The sequence below is a fragment of the Lemur catta genome, chromosome 21 (assembly GCF_020740605.2).
Source record: "Lemur catta isolate mLemCat1 chromosome 21, mLemCat1.pri, whole genome shotgun sequence".
In the NCBI taxonomy this organism is placed as follows: Eukaryota; Metazoa; Chordata; class Mammalia; order Primates; family Lemuridae; genus Lemur; species Lemur catta.
Window position 1 is genome coordinate 9,319,250 of NC_059148.1, and position 15,741 is coordinate 9,334,990.

A 15,741-nucleotide genomic window follows, 5' to 3' on the forward strand; every position below is an offset into this window, starting at 1 on the left:
AAGTGTTCAAAATGTACAGCAATTATGTGTTCACTGTCTTAAATCCCCACAGGGTCTCACATACCTACGGATGCATCCTGAGACAGCAAGGAGAATGGCATCTCAGTGTGATTTTTAAACCAAGCCTTTGTTTTTGTTGTGTGGAGTTTTAATTTTTTTCTATCATTTTTCAAATTACAAACGATGGACTTTGTGTTTCAACGTAAACTCAGAGTAATGGCATTTGGGGGCCTGTGACCAAAAATCAAACCAAACTTGTAACTGGCCATGGATCTGAATAAACCTCTTCGTCCTGAGTCTTCCAGCGCCTTTGCTGGAGCTCCAGTCAGTTCCAGTTCTTGCAGGTGTTCTTTATTTTTCTTTCTCTCTGTGAGGCCAACTTCATCTGAGTCCTTGGAATCTGTCTGGTAAGAGTTGAGGCAGAGAGCTCGCATCCTTACTGTCTGCTTAGGGATCTTCCAAGCTGAGAAAACAAAGCCTAACAAGATAACAAGTTAGACCACAGTGTTTTAATTAAACAAAGGGTGGTTGTGTTGTGAGTTTTTTCTTCAAAGGGGCAATTAGGTGGTGTGAGTTTTTTTGTTTCTGCTTGATAGTTTATTTTCATCTATTAGATAGGTTGTTAGTAAGGTCGTCTTTCACGTGACAAGAGGCAAAGGCTCCTCCTCCTGGGGGGTTGTTTTCCCCACATTACTCTCCTCAGTGACCCTATCCTCATCTGTACCCTTGACACTGTGACTCCCGTGCTTACAAGAGCATCACTGTTGTGGTGGAGAGAGGAGGCCTCTTCTGTGATTTATGAACAAATCTTGTCCTAAGTACCTTCGAGTTTGTTTTGGGGTCCTTGGCTAGCCCCAGGAATTGACACATTTCTATTACTGTGAGTAGCAGCTCGGACACCTTATCAAAAACTCTTCCTAACCAATCTGTCCCCCTTTCTCCCTCTCTCTGTGCAAACTTCTCTTGGAAATGTTGCATTGCTACCGTGGTATGGTTATGTCTCCATCTCATGTTTCTTTTGGGCACCTCCCATAATTTCGTTATGTCAGATGGTGACCGGAAATGATGGGGGAGCCGGAGGATGCCTCTGCACCTTGTCCTATCTCATAGGCCAGTGTTTCCTGCTGAAGGGTGTCCCATTTGACCTCTGAGGGGTCTGGGTCAGTGTCCACAAAGCGAGGGTGGCAGGGGCTGTTGGTTTGGCACCAAAGCCTTGGGATTGCACTGTGAGAGCCTGGTGTGTTGGTGGCTGCAGCACTTAGGAGTGCACAGACCATCTGGGCTGCTTACTCACAAGCACCAAGGTTTGCCACCTCCTTTGGAGACTTAGGAGCAGCTGGTACCATGTGGCCAGGATTACCGCACTTTGCTAACAGTTGTTTGGAAACCCCTCACCATGGGTGACCCCTTGTGATCCTGGAGGCCACAGGATGAAGAGCTACAGCAACAAGGGAGGCAGCAACAGAGAAGGCGCCTGCCTCGGCAGCATGTACTCTTGTGAGACGCGATGGGGACTTGGGAAGTTTCCCACATCCTGGGTTAGGATAAGGCAGTTTGAACCTTTCACGCTTGCTCCACTCATTGAGACAGTGAACCCAGAGTGGTACCACACTTCTGACTCTTGCTAGGGGGAATCGTTGCTCTCCTGGAGCCTGGTAGCCTGTGTCTCGATCACTGATAAGGTGGCGGGAGACCTCCACTTCCTGCCCTGCTCACTCTGGCTGAACACCAAATAGCCAATGTAGTCCTGAGCACTGCCAGGCCCGCCCTGTCACTGGAACAGCACTCCTGGCTCAAGGAACATCACATCCTCAAGTAGTGAGCCACTGTTTAGGGACCAGTCCCAGGAACATTAGCTGATGCTGTGCTGGGAAACATGCCCTCTGATACTGGGATGTGCCGTCCACAGTTGGACAGGGAATATGACGGCTCCAAGCCATGTCCACAGCCACCACAATTTCAGGAGAATCCCCAGGGCAACACTGGACAGCAGTGTGCAGCCACACAGACCAGTGTGAGTGAATGTCGAGGCTGGGAAGGGCAGTCAGAGAGGCAGAGGGCAGCCCTTTGTCCCAGGTCTCATGTAGCAACAGCCTCCATGTGTACACAGAGGATTTCCCTATTTTTCAGGGTCATTTGGGATGAGATGTCCTAATTTCAAGGAGTTACTTTCTATTGGGTATGTTTAAAAATGCTGGCAGCAAGAGCAGTTTTGCAGTTTGACCCAAAGTTGGAGCAGAAACTGGGCTCTGCAAAGGAACTTCTTACCTATCTTGGTTAGCTTTGGCATGGCCTAGACCATAACTAATCTTTCCCCATTACTGTTAAGGCAGTAACTTAAAGTTAATGGATAAATTCCTGTAACCATACAACTTACTAAGACTGAATCAAGAAGAAATCGAAAACCTGAACAGAACAATTTAAGAAAGAAGATTGAAGCACTGATACAAACCTATCAACCAAAAAAAGCCTAGGACCAAATGGCCTCACTGGTTATTTCTACCTGACATTTAAAGAATAGCTAATGCCACTCCTTCACAAAATCTTCCAAAAAACTGAAGAAGAGAGAACACATCCAAACTCATTTCACGAAGGTGGCATGACCAGAAAAATATACAGCAAGAGAAGAAAACTGCTGACCAATATTACTGATGAACATACATGCGAAAACCCTCCACAAAATGCTAGCAAACTGAATTTAACAGCATGTCAAAAGGATCATACTTCATGATCAAGTGGGATTTATTTCTGGGGTACAAGGATGGTTCAACATAGGCAAATGAATAAATCTGATAGACCACGTTTACAGAGTGAAAGGAAAATTAACATAGTTGATAGATGCAGAAACATCATTTGACAAAATCAACATCCGTTGGGCACAGTGCGTCACGCCTTACTCCCCGCTACTTGGGAAGCTGAGGCAGGAAGAGCACTTTAGGCCAGGAATTTGAGGCTGCAATGAGCTTCAATCATGCGAGTACAGTCTAGCCTGGGCAACAGAGCAAGACCCTGTCTCAACTAAAAATAAACAAAAAAATCAATACCTTTCATGATATAAACTCTGAACAGGCTAGGTACAGACCTAGGTGGTAAAGATTTTATGTGACAAGCCCACACTAATATATTCAATAGTGAAAAACTGAAAACTTCCTCTAAGATTGGGAACAAGACAAAAATGCCTACTCTCACCTCTTCTATGCAACATAATTCTTGAAATCCTAGACAGAGCAATTAGGCAAGAAAAACATAGTTATTGTAACCAAAAAGGACAAAGTAAAATAACATGTCTTTGTACATGACATGGTATTATATATAGAAAACCCTAGAGGGTCCACAAGGGAAAAACTGTTAAATGAACAAACAATAAAATTGAAGATTATGAAATTAACATTCAAAGATCAGTTTCATTTTTATCACTAGAAGTAAACTATCTGAAAATAAAATCATATTTACAATAGCAAAAATATAAAGTACTTAGGAATAAACTTAGTGAAAGTCAATGAAAGACTTGTACACTGAAAAGTATAAAATATTGATGTAAGAAATGAGAGAACATACATAAATGGAATGACTTCTCATGTTCCATAGATTAGATGGCTTAATACTATTAAAATACAATGCAGGCATACTATGCAAGACAGGCTACAGATTCCATGTTAGCACCTTCAAATCCCAATGATATTTTTGTTAGGGTGGTGTTTTTCTTTGCCTTGCCATTAATTTGATGTTGTCCAACATTTTTTTTCCTAATCTTTTGCTGAGGTTTAGAGTTTACTCAGGAAGACTATTGATATGTATTATCTGTTTGCTATTGGTAGAAACAGGAAGTTCATTTCCGTATATATAGAAGTTTTCATGTGTATGAACTTTATATGCAAATAAACATCCTAATATATATGTTTTTTTATATATATGAATAAATATATATTCATTCTACTTAGGCCAAATGCATTCCTGGCAAAACTTTACCCCTGCTACCCTTCAATAGATGACACTTTTGCACTGTGATGTGTTATAGAAACTTTTATAACTTTTATCTCTAAGCCTTTGGATCATTAAGATTCTCTTGGATAGTTTGAATATCTGACATATTTTACTTCTCAAGGCCTAAGAGGCTAACTATATTAGATAGTTACTAGGACAGGGTAATATTTCCACTCAGTTTGAAAGCAGCACTATTTTTCTAATCTGTAGATTAATAAGGCTAAGGCCAACACATTTTTAAGTAATGGGAGCCAATTAAATGAGTTTAATATGAATACCTTTATGGAAACATAATTTCAAATGTACAAATCTAGAAGTTATTACATAGCTATAGAAATAAATGATAATATTACATTTATAGGAAACAATTTTAGTAAAAACACTGAGTTATTTCTTTCAAATTATTTTCATAGATCTCTAGAAGTGAATTATTTCTTTTTATTTCAGAATATTATGGGGGGTATAAACATTTTGGTTACATATAATGTGTTTGCCTTGCCCAAGCCAGGGCTACAAGCATGCCCTTCCCCCATACAGTGCACTCCACATCCATTAGTTGTGAATTTATCCACCCCCACCCTCCCCACCTGACTGGCACCCAAAGACTATTACTACCATGTGAGCACCTTAGTGTTGATCAGTTAGTACCAATTTGATGGTGTACATTCCATTCTAGTAATACCTCACTTCGAAGGATGGGCTCAAGCACTATCCAGGATAATAAGAGGTGCTAGTTGACCATTGTTTTTTGTGGTTGAGTAGTACTCCATGATATACATATACCACATTTTATTAATCCACTCACGTATTGATGGGCACTTGGGTTGTTTCCACATCTTTGCAATTGCAAATTGTGCTGCCACAAACATTCAAGTACAGATGTCTTTATTATAGAATGTCTTTTTTTCCTTTGGATAGATGACTAGTAGTGGGATTGCTGGATCAAATGGTATTTCTATTTTTAGCCCTTTGAGATATCTCCAAATTACTTTCCACAGGGGTTGTACTAATTTGCAGTCCCACCAGCAGTGTAAGAGTGTTCCAATCTCTCCGCATCCATGCCAGCATTTGTTGTTTTGGGACTTTTTGATAAAGGCCATTCTCCTGGGAGTTAGGGGATATCTCATTGTGGTTTTGATTTGCATTTCCCTAATGATTAGAGATGTTGAGCACTTTTTTATATGTTTGCTGGCCATTTGTCTTCTTTTGAAAAGTTTTTGTTCATATCCTTTGCCCATTTATTGATGGGATTGTTTGATTTTTTCTTGTTAATTTTCTTAATTCTATACAGATTCTTGTTATCAGCCCTTTATCAGATGTGTATATTGCAAATATTTTCTCCCATTCTGTTGGTTGTCTATTTGTTCTAATGATAGTTTCCTTGGCTATGCAGAAGCTTTTTCATTTGATCAGGTCCCATTTGTTTATTTTTGTTGCTTCTGTGATGGCTTTGGAGGTCTTCTTCATAAATTCTTTGCCTAGGCTGATGTCTATAAGAGTTTTCCCAACATTTTCTTCTAGAATTCTTAAGGTTTAATGCCTTAGGTTTAAGTCTGCTATCCATCGTGAGTTGATTTTTGTGAGAGGTGAGAGGTGGGGATCCAGTTTCAATCTTCTGCATGTGGTTATCCAGTTTTCCCAGCACCGTTTATTGAATAGAGATTCTTTTCCCCAATATATATTTTTGTCTGCTTTGTTGAAGATTAGTTGACAATATGGGGATGCTTTTATATCTGGGTTCTCAGCCCTGTTCCAAAGGTCTGTGTCTCTGTTCTTGTGCCAGTACCACGCTGTTTTGGTTACTATAGCCTTGTAGTAAAGCTTGAAGTCTGGTAGACTAATGTCTCCTAATTTGTTCTTTTTGCTTAAGATTGCTTTGGCTGTACGGGGTCTTCTCTGGTTCCATACAAAGCGTAGAATTATTTTTTCTAGATCTGTAAAACATGATGATGGTATCTTGATAGGGATTGCATTAATTCTGTAGATCACTTTAGGTAGTATGGACATTTTAACAATGGGGATTCTGGCAATCCATGAGCATGGTAAGGTTTTCCATCTGTTTATATCTTCTACAATTTCTTTTCTCAGTCTTTCATAAGTTCTCCCTATATATGTCTCTCACCTCCAATTCAGAAGTATGTTATTATAAATCAAATGATCAACCCTAGGAAATATCCTGATGCCTTTATTTATACTTATAACTGTTGCAGTATATCCCAGGAGGACTTTACCTGGATAACAGTAGTCACATAATTACTTATGCAAGTCTTGTTTTAATTTTATTTCTCCTTAGGTTCAAATTGCAAACCTAAATTTGTTGAACTTATAGTTGAAGTATGTAGTTATATCATGTTCAAACATGAAATATGTTTGAAACTTTCTGACATATTTGTATCTAAACATCCTCCCCAATTGCATTCTGTTTAAGAATATAAAATAATAGAGTTCTTGAACATGACACATTAGTTTCCTGATGCTTTTTTTTATTATAAGTAATTTATTCATTTTACAAACATTCTCTGAGTACTTTTTCTGTTTAGACAATACAATATGCGTTGTAGGGAGTAAAAAATATGACACGTGATTTCTTAAAGATAATTTTAAATAGAGGAGAAAGGTATATCTGCTTCAGGAAAAATAAAATACTTTAATTAGAATAACTTATTCAAAACTCCTTTTGATTATAGTAACATTAGCACAATAACATCACTGTTGAAACATGAAAAATAGAATAATATATACAGAAATGACATTGAAACCCTCAATTTTCCTTTGTGGAAAAAAACGACAAAACATTTCCATGTTCCTAAGCTGCCAACTTTTAAATCACCGGGCTGGTCACTGCGCCGGGCCAAGAGGGTTGTGGAAGGTTAATTCTGAGGCCTTTGCTAGAAAAGGCTTGTGAAGGAGGGACATGGCAAGAGTGAAGTGTCATGATCATTCAAATCTCATGAGGAAATAGGCCATAAAGAAGTGAGATTATTAAATAAATTAAGTTGTAGTGGACATTAGCAGGAATTCACTTTGTGAATACCTTTAGAAATTAATGAACAATTTCTAGGTGTAGATTGGATTTATTTTAAAGGTTAATTGAGGTACACATGGCATGCAATGAATTGCAAACATGTATAACTTGCAATTTTTGAATTTTTACAAATGCTTATAATCATGTCCCAATGATAATTGGATTTTTATTAAAAATGCAGACACTGATAATAACTAGGATAACATATCTGGGGAAATAAACATGTGAAAACACACGCACATTCTCAGATTTATACCACTGGATTCACATGTAGACACACTCCACCGCATGCCCACAACCCTGCACCACCTAAAGGGAACACAGTTGATTCCAGGGAGGGAGGGTAAGAAAGGCATTTATGCTGAATGAGTTGGTCAGGTATACGTATTCAACAGGTTGCAGGAGGAGTATGAATATTGATGACAGAGATCCATGCACATATGTATTAGATTCACATGTATGTATCAAACATCTCAGGATTCCTTTGGGATGGAGATTTAACATTGAAATGCATTATAATTAGGTCCATACATAAAAGCATGAAGTGTACAGATTGAGTCCATGAACTTCACACCTTCCGGTGACAGGCCAGAACCACTCCACAACCAGCAGTTTCTTGTTAAGAAACTCTTTGTGGGCTGGGCACAGTGGCTCACGCCTGTAATCCTAGCACTCTGGGAGGCCGAGGCGGGAGGATCGCTCGAGGTCAGGAGTTCGAGACCAGCCTGAGCAAGGGTGAGACCCCGTCTCTACTAAAAATAGAAAGAAATTAGCTGGACAACTAAAAATATATAGAAAAAATTAGCCGGATGTGGTGGTGCATGCCTGTAGTCCCAGCTACTCGGGAGGCTGAGGCAGGAGGATTGCTTGAGCCCAGGAGTTTGAGGTTGCTGTGAGCTAGGCTGACACCACAGTACTCTAGCCCGGCAACAGAGTGAGTTTCTGTCTCAAAAAAACAAAACAAAACTCTTTGTGGTTTGAAATGGATGTCATGTTGGTCTCATAAAAATGGGAGGAGTGCACCATGGGTCAGATGATATAAGCAGAGGGGTCTCCCAGACTTTGTTCTCTCACACTGGCCTTTAATAAAATCTGGTAATGACTAGTAAGTGGCGGGGTGAATGCAAATGGAGCATGCCATAGCCAGCAACTTTAAAATGTGGATGTTTAGCCAAAGGGGCATTCTCTTAGTCTCTCAAAGGCGTTTAGTAGTTTTATTCTAGTCCTCAGTGTCAACATAGGCTCAATCACTGTAACATATGCACCACATCAATGAGGGACATGATTAAGAAAGGGAAACCATGGGGGAGGTGTATGAAAACTTTCTGTACTATCTGTTCAATTTATGTTAATCTAAAACTCTCGTATGTAATGTCTATTAACTTTGAAAAATTTGACAACAGTGTTTCAGGAAGAAATTCATTTCAGCTCATGGGTTAAAGTGAGCCAAATTTCTAAATGTTAGATTGAGATGTGGTGTCATTTTGTATTAAAAGTGTCCAAAACCTTAATTTGTAAACATATATTCTGTAGTTGTATTACTGGACATTGTTTTAATAATTTTATTTATTTATTTTTTTAGGCAAGCACGAAAATGAGGTTTATTGAGGACAGAAAGATAGGATTATAGGGCAAGAGCCAAGATAATGGGTTTACAGAGCGTGGTACATATGCCACAGATGACGACCAGACCCATTGTCACAGCAGGACAAGCAAAAGGAAGAGAAAAGAGAGAGTGTTTTGATAATTTTAAATTTGCACACAGAAAATAAAAATATAGTGTAACATTTTTAGAATTTGTCTTAAATATGGGACACTGAATAAACTAGAATTGTTATTATTATTATTTTTTTGAGACAGAGTCTTGCTCTGTTGCACAGGCTAGAGTGCAGCGGCATCATCATAACTCACTACAACCTCAAACTCCTGGCCTCAAGCGATCCTCCTGCCTCAGCCTCCGAGTAGCTGGGACTATAGGTGCAGGCCACCATGCCCGGCTAATTTTTCTATTTTGTAGACAGGGACAGGGAGGGACAAGGTCTTGCTCTTGCTCAGGCTTGTTTGGAACTCCTGACCTCGAGCGATCCACCTGCCTTAGCCTCCCAGAGTGCCTGTATTACAGGTTTGAGCCACTGTGGCTGGCCATAGAATTATCATTCTTTTTTTTTTTCCAAACTCTCTTACCTTTAATTTATTAAATAGTATTAGTAATGGTCTTTACTTCGTATCACCTCTGAACTCTCTGCTATTTGGTATTGCTGAATACACTCTCCTTTGGAACATTTATCCTTCCATGGTTCCCACAACTTTGATTTTCTGTCCCCCTGTGCAGTGGCATCTTCAGTATCCTTGGCTGGTTTGTCTTCCTCCCTGCTGTTGCCTATGTCCCCTTTCCTCCAGCAGCCTAGGATCCTAAGCCTTGTTTTCTCAACTCTCCCTTGTCCTGGGAGTCCACCCACTTTCAGGTCAACAGTTCCCTTCTGATCATTCCAAATCGACTTGCCCTCCTTCAGTCTACCCTGTAACCTACAGGCACTGGCCTATGTCCATTGCCCACTGTGTCCACTTCAGCGTGGTCTAACACAGAGGCCACCTCCATTACTGAAACATCCACTTCTCTAGGCCAGAAACCTTGGCTCACTGTTTTACTTCTCTCTCTTTTCTTCAGCCATATAGCCAGTTAGTCACTGAGTATGACTGATTTGTCAAAGATTTCTATTTTTTCTCTCCATAACTCAACCTTATCACTTCCAACCTAAATTATTGCTGTAATAATACTAGCAACAACTCCATAGTGTCAGCTGTTACATGCCAAGCACTGCTCTAATTGCTTCACATGAATTATCTCATTATACAAGGGAGAAAGCAAGACAAAAAGATTAATTTATTTGACTGAGGTTATATAGTGAGAGGAGCCAGGATTTGAACCCAGCCACCTGGCGAAGCCATTTCAGTTCTGTGCCAGATCAAATTGCTTCCACAGAATCTCTCATCCAAGAAATGCTGCATACTATATCCACTTTCTTTTTCTAAAATAGTGTTTTAAATGTGGCAATATGTATCGGCAACCTTAATTATCTGTACCTGTTGGCTTGAATTTTATTTTGAGTCAAAATTTCTGAAAATTTATCTTAAGGAAAAATAATTAACAATGTATGGAAGGAAAGGGATCTTCACTGCAACATGAATCATAACAGCTCAAAATTGCATACAACTTTTTTTTTATGTGGTCCTTTTTTTTTCAAGATTTTATGGGGGTACAAACATTTAGTTTACATATATTGCATTTGCACTGCCCGAGCTGGAGCTACAGGCGTGCCCATCCCAGACGGTGGACCCCTCACCCATTAGATGTGCATTTACCCATCCCCACCTCCCGGCAACCTGCCCAACACCCGATGAATTTTAAAGAAATCACAAAAACCAGAATTATTATTCTTGAATGAACTTAATAATTTCATTTAAACAGTACCTTTATTTGGTTTGTTTCTGGGGTGTACTCTCTTCTGTGGCCACTTTTGGATTTTTTTGACCCACTTCCTGAAGCCAGCAGATTTTCTTGTCCCTAGAAGAGAGAGTCTTTTTATATCCTAGAGGTGAGATCCTGGGAATGTATTATAATAAAGACAGCTGTGGACATCTTGCTGGCAGAAGACCATAGAGAAATTAGAATAATTTATTCACAGATTGAACGTTTGATCCCATTTTCAGCATCCGCTTGGCTAAGTCACCTGAACCAGAGTTGGGCTTTAGGATGATCTTGTAGTGTGGGTTGCACTGAAAACCCAACAGAATAATTGTGCAGGCAAATCCCTTTCCTTAGACCCGACAGTGTAGGAAAGCAGCTGAGCAGAGTGACCAAGAACACAGGGGCTGGTGCCTAATGGCCTGGGTTCAAATTCTCTTTACAATCTGCGTGCACTTGGGAAAGTTAGAGAGACCCCTCTGTTCCTAGGTTCCCTGCTGTGAGATGTGGACATGTTAATGCATTTAAAAATGATTAAATGTATGTAGAGCCCTAAGAAGACAGGTGCTTCATAAGCGCCCAGCAATATCAATCATCAAATGTGTGAAAGGATAAGCCAGACACTTGGTGGTGGTTGAATACAGGGAGGGAGCCTGGATGGCTGCAGGGCAGTGCAGGCTGGAAGTTCACTTCATCCTTTCCACGGCTGTGATGCTTTCCAGCTCACGGAGACTATCTGTGATTTTCTGTGACACCCAACATCAGCCCTGAGGGACAAGTAGAGCAGGGGCTCAAATCCATAATTTACAGTTTAGGAAAGTGAAATTTAGAGATTTTAAGTGACTTTCCTAGAGTCACAGCACTGATGAGTGATGGATCTAGGACAAGAGCGTAGTTGATTTTCGGGATACAGAGATCTCCGAACACCTGAGACCTCTACACCATGCCCTGGAATGAGAAGCAAGGGCTGTTCTCACGCGCTTTCTCACGTCCTGCCTCAAGGTTTCTTCAGAGAGGTCGAAGCCCTGGAGGACATGGCTGAGTCAAGAGAAGGGCTCAAAACATGACTTGGCCTCTCCCCTCTAGGGTTCTATACCTGACCTAAAATGGGACAGTTTCCTGCAAACAAAGCCTGTCTGAAAGGCAAGTCCCAGTGTGTGGCTTCCTCCTCCAGCATTTTCACGCTGCCAGCTGCCTTGGCATGAGCCTCGCCATCACCAGTTGCCCACTCTGTGTGACCAGTGATCACCTTATCTCCCAAGCTGGCTCAGAATCCTGGATGTTCCAAACCAACTGCCACGTGATGGCTACGCCAGGAATGAACTTCCCTTCAGCTGGCCAAGCCTGCAGCAGCAGCCCATGGGAATTAACTGGGAGTGTGGCCATCTGGGCGGTGACTCAGTGGTTTGATGAATGAAGGCTGTGACCCCCCACTGTCTCCCTGACCTCTTACCTGAGGAGCTGCCTGAGCAGCCTTGGTTGAGGAGCAGTGGCTGCACCAGCACAGAGTGTGCACCTCCCTGCTCACACCCTTCCACACCAAACTAATTCTTCACAAACTCCCCATCCGTCCCTCCATCTTACAGGGGTAGGGGCAGAGTCCCGTCTCCTCTTAGAGGGACCTGGCCATGGATACAAACTGGAGATCCCACCCCAGGGCCCTCCCTGAGGACCTCACAGGCCCTCCTTCCCTTTTTACCAAATGTCCTTTCCACTAACCCCTTGGCACTGTCCCTTCTCACGAACAGCCAATGACTCTGTTCTCATCAACCCCACCATTATCCCACCATGAAATCATAGTTTCTTTCCTTTGGAAAATCTCTGGGTTTAGACTGTACTAAAATTTGGTTTTGGATTTTGACATCTACATTCAGAAGAGTGTGGCCTTAATTCCCCTTCTCTGGAGTGTTTCTTGCTGTATTTGGTGTCAGGATTCTCCAAATCTGATGAAGGTTGTGTGGGTGTGTTCTCTCGTATCTATTCTCTGGAAAACTGTGTACAAAATTGGCATTAGGAAATAGTACAATTTCCTAAATTTAGGAAACTATTTAGGGCAACCAAGTCGATAGGAAAATCAACAGTATAAATTGAGAAATAAAACAAAACTATAAAACACATTTGTAGATCTGTAGACAAAGTAGAGTAAGGGAAGTGAAAATAAGTAACTGGCCCGTTGAAAAAGCGACAATTGGGTCAACATGCGCACACCTGCCCAACAGGAATTCATGTTACCTGTGTTGAAGAAGTCTGGACGAATGAATAAAGGGGAGAACAACAGGGCCATTGTGAAACACGAACTTCTCAGCTCAGAGTGGCAGTTGAAATGTTGGGACAATATACATCGCCACATTACTGTGGTGACAGACCGTCATGGAACTTTCAGAGTGAACACAGGCCACTCCGTGGGGTCCAACTGCTGCCATCCAAACAAGTGTATTTTCACATGTACAAGGGTGTCATTTAAGAGTACATTTTTTAAATCAAAAACTCAACCTCAGACTCACTTTATTATTCTCTGTTTATGAAAACAAGTAGGCAAAAGTGACCAGCACCCCAAATATAGTTGAGAGTGAAAATTTCAGGGTGAAAAGGGACAAAGCTAACATGTTGAGAATAAAAATAAGTCCCATTCTTGATTTCACATACCATCCTCATTGATTTGTAGTGTTTCTGACTCACCAGACATTTCTTGATCTAATATTGATAATTTAAAAATTGTTCCAGTAAATATGAAAACATTTTAGGAAGGGGGAGGGAGGGTTGGGTATATACACACCTAATGGGTGCGGTGTGCACCGTCTGGGGGATGGACACGCTTGAAGTTCTGATTCGGATGGGGCAAAGGCAATATATGTAACCTAAATGTTTGTACCCCTGTAATATGCTGAAATAAAACAAATGCCCCCCCCCATTTTAACAATTCACTGTGCCTCTCTAAGACACATCAATTGTCAGTGATGTAAATTCTTTCCTTATCACCTATGTATATTTCCTTTGCTCTGCATGAAGCTAAGTCTATGTACTTAGTTAACAAGCCCTGTGAGTTCATGGAGCAATTTCTTCATGATTGTATATAGCCAAGACTGGCTAACCACTGAGTAGTGTTTTTTAAGAAAGGGATTATTATATGTTCACCATTTGGTTGGTAGGAAATGTACAATTAATACTATTCTAAATGGAGAGTTTTCAATGACTTCAAACTCTAGGACACATTAAACGTGTGTTCTGCTCATAAGTCAACAATGAATCACACCTGTTCTTATGGTTTGGTCACGAATACTGGGCGTAGGAAGGGAATGGAAAAGCCCCCAAACCAAGGAACAAGTGAGATTATTAGGATATAAACGAAACAGTTTCCTTATTTGAAACAAAATAGTTGCCCTTCAAGATATGAGACTCTACAGTACAAACCTCCATCACTGCCGGTTCTTCCCAAGTTTCTAGAACTAATAAATCAAATAAGTCATTGATGAGGTATAAAAACTACATTAATATAGATGTTGCCAGATTTTCTCCAGGGATTATCCATTTGAGGGGATGGTTGAGAGGGTGTGGGAAGGAACAGGTGGTGTTACTTTGTTCTAAATGGAAGACTTTTAATGGTCCCCAGCTGGATAGAAAAATGTGTGCATATGTGTGAGTGTTTGACATATACATTTATATATATATACATGTACACACATAACGTGTGTATATAGATAGATACATATGTATAAGAGACAGACAGACATCCTGGAATGCCAAATTAAGGGAGAAAATGAAAAAGAATTAGGGAACATATTAATAAATGAGAAACCATCTGATCAGAGTGACAGCATGTTAAAGGCAGAAACCAAGAGCAGTTCAGACTGCCATTCATAGACAACTGGTAGACTGAACAAGGGACTTTCCTTCCTGCTGCCTCCTGAGTGTGCACAGTAGATGAACAATAAATGAGTAAATGTGGGCAAAGCCTTTAGAAAGCTTCATGGCAGTGCCAGCGCTGTATAATTACTCATGTAATACATCTAGGAGGATGTGCAGACACTTTCACAGCTGTTACTTCCAGAGGCAGACCCTGGTAGGCTGCACAAGAGGGAAGGGAGAAAACCCAGATTTAATGCACATCTTTTTGTACCTTTTGAATTTCCTACAAGTGTATTATTCTTGTGCTCTTGCTGTGAAATTCTCTTTAAAAGATGAATGCGAGCAGCTCCCTCTCCCCACTGGGTGGGTAACTCCAGGCTGAGTCATCCACAGAGTAGGGTCCATGCCTCTTCATTTGTGGACTTATAGTGGACCTGGGGTGCCCAATTTTGGAGTGCCCTGCCTGCCGGTGTGTCATAGAGAGGCACCCAAGTGGGGCAGGCATGCAGGCCAGGGGGAGTGTGAGAGCTGGACAGTCAGATTGTGAATCTCAGATGTCCCCATCTCCACAAGCAGACTTTCCGGCTGAGCAGGGTCACTTCAGCCCCTCCCTGGCAGCTTTCCCAGAAGCTGGGAGCAGACCTTTGAGCCCTGCCGAAATAGTTACCTTACCAGCTTTTGTGGAGCCTGAGGGCAAGCCCACCCAACCCAGCCCTGCCCAGCCTGACTCACCCACCAGCCTCTACTGAGGCAGAGAATAAGGATGTGCCTGGAAGTTCCAGGGCCCCACCCACCACCTGGGGCATTGGGTGCTTCTCCCGAGAGAGTAGGGCCAGTCACAAAAACAACACGCAGCCTGTTCCTTCTGGCAAATGCCATCTACTGACAGGGAGGTCAGCTTGCACAGCCCTTTATGACATCTACTGACTCAGTCGTACAGGATGAGATTGATTATCCTGCACAAGTGCCCCCTACTGTCTCAGAGATTAAACTGGGTGTGCCAATAAGACTCACACTGTTGGTCAGAACACAGAGCTGGGGAAAGAGCAAAGATTTCAAAGGCCTCCATCCTCTCTCAGGGACAGGGACTCTGTCCACACCCACAGCTCAGCACTGCTAGAGCATACAAGCACCTGAGAAAACCATTACACTAAAGATTATCCATAACTAAGGCATCTGTCAGGAACATAGATCGCCATCAGAACACTCACAAATGAAGCCAAAGGTTCTTACCCAACATAAGCTACAAACAGCACCGTATGATGTTGGGGGGAGGATAGGGAGCTCCATCTAAACAAGAGAAAATCCAAAACTGTCTACGGCCATACCACCCTGAACACACCCAATCTTGTCTGAATAGGATTTTTAAAATTTTTACTTCCATCACTTCTTCTAGGAGGTTTCTTTAATATTTAAAAGA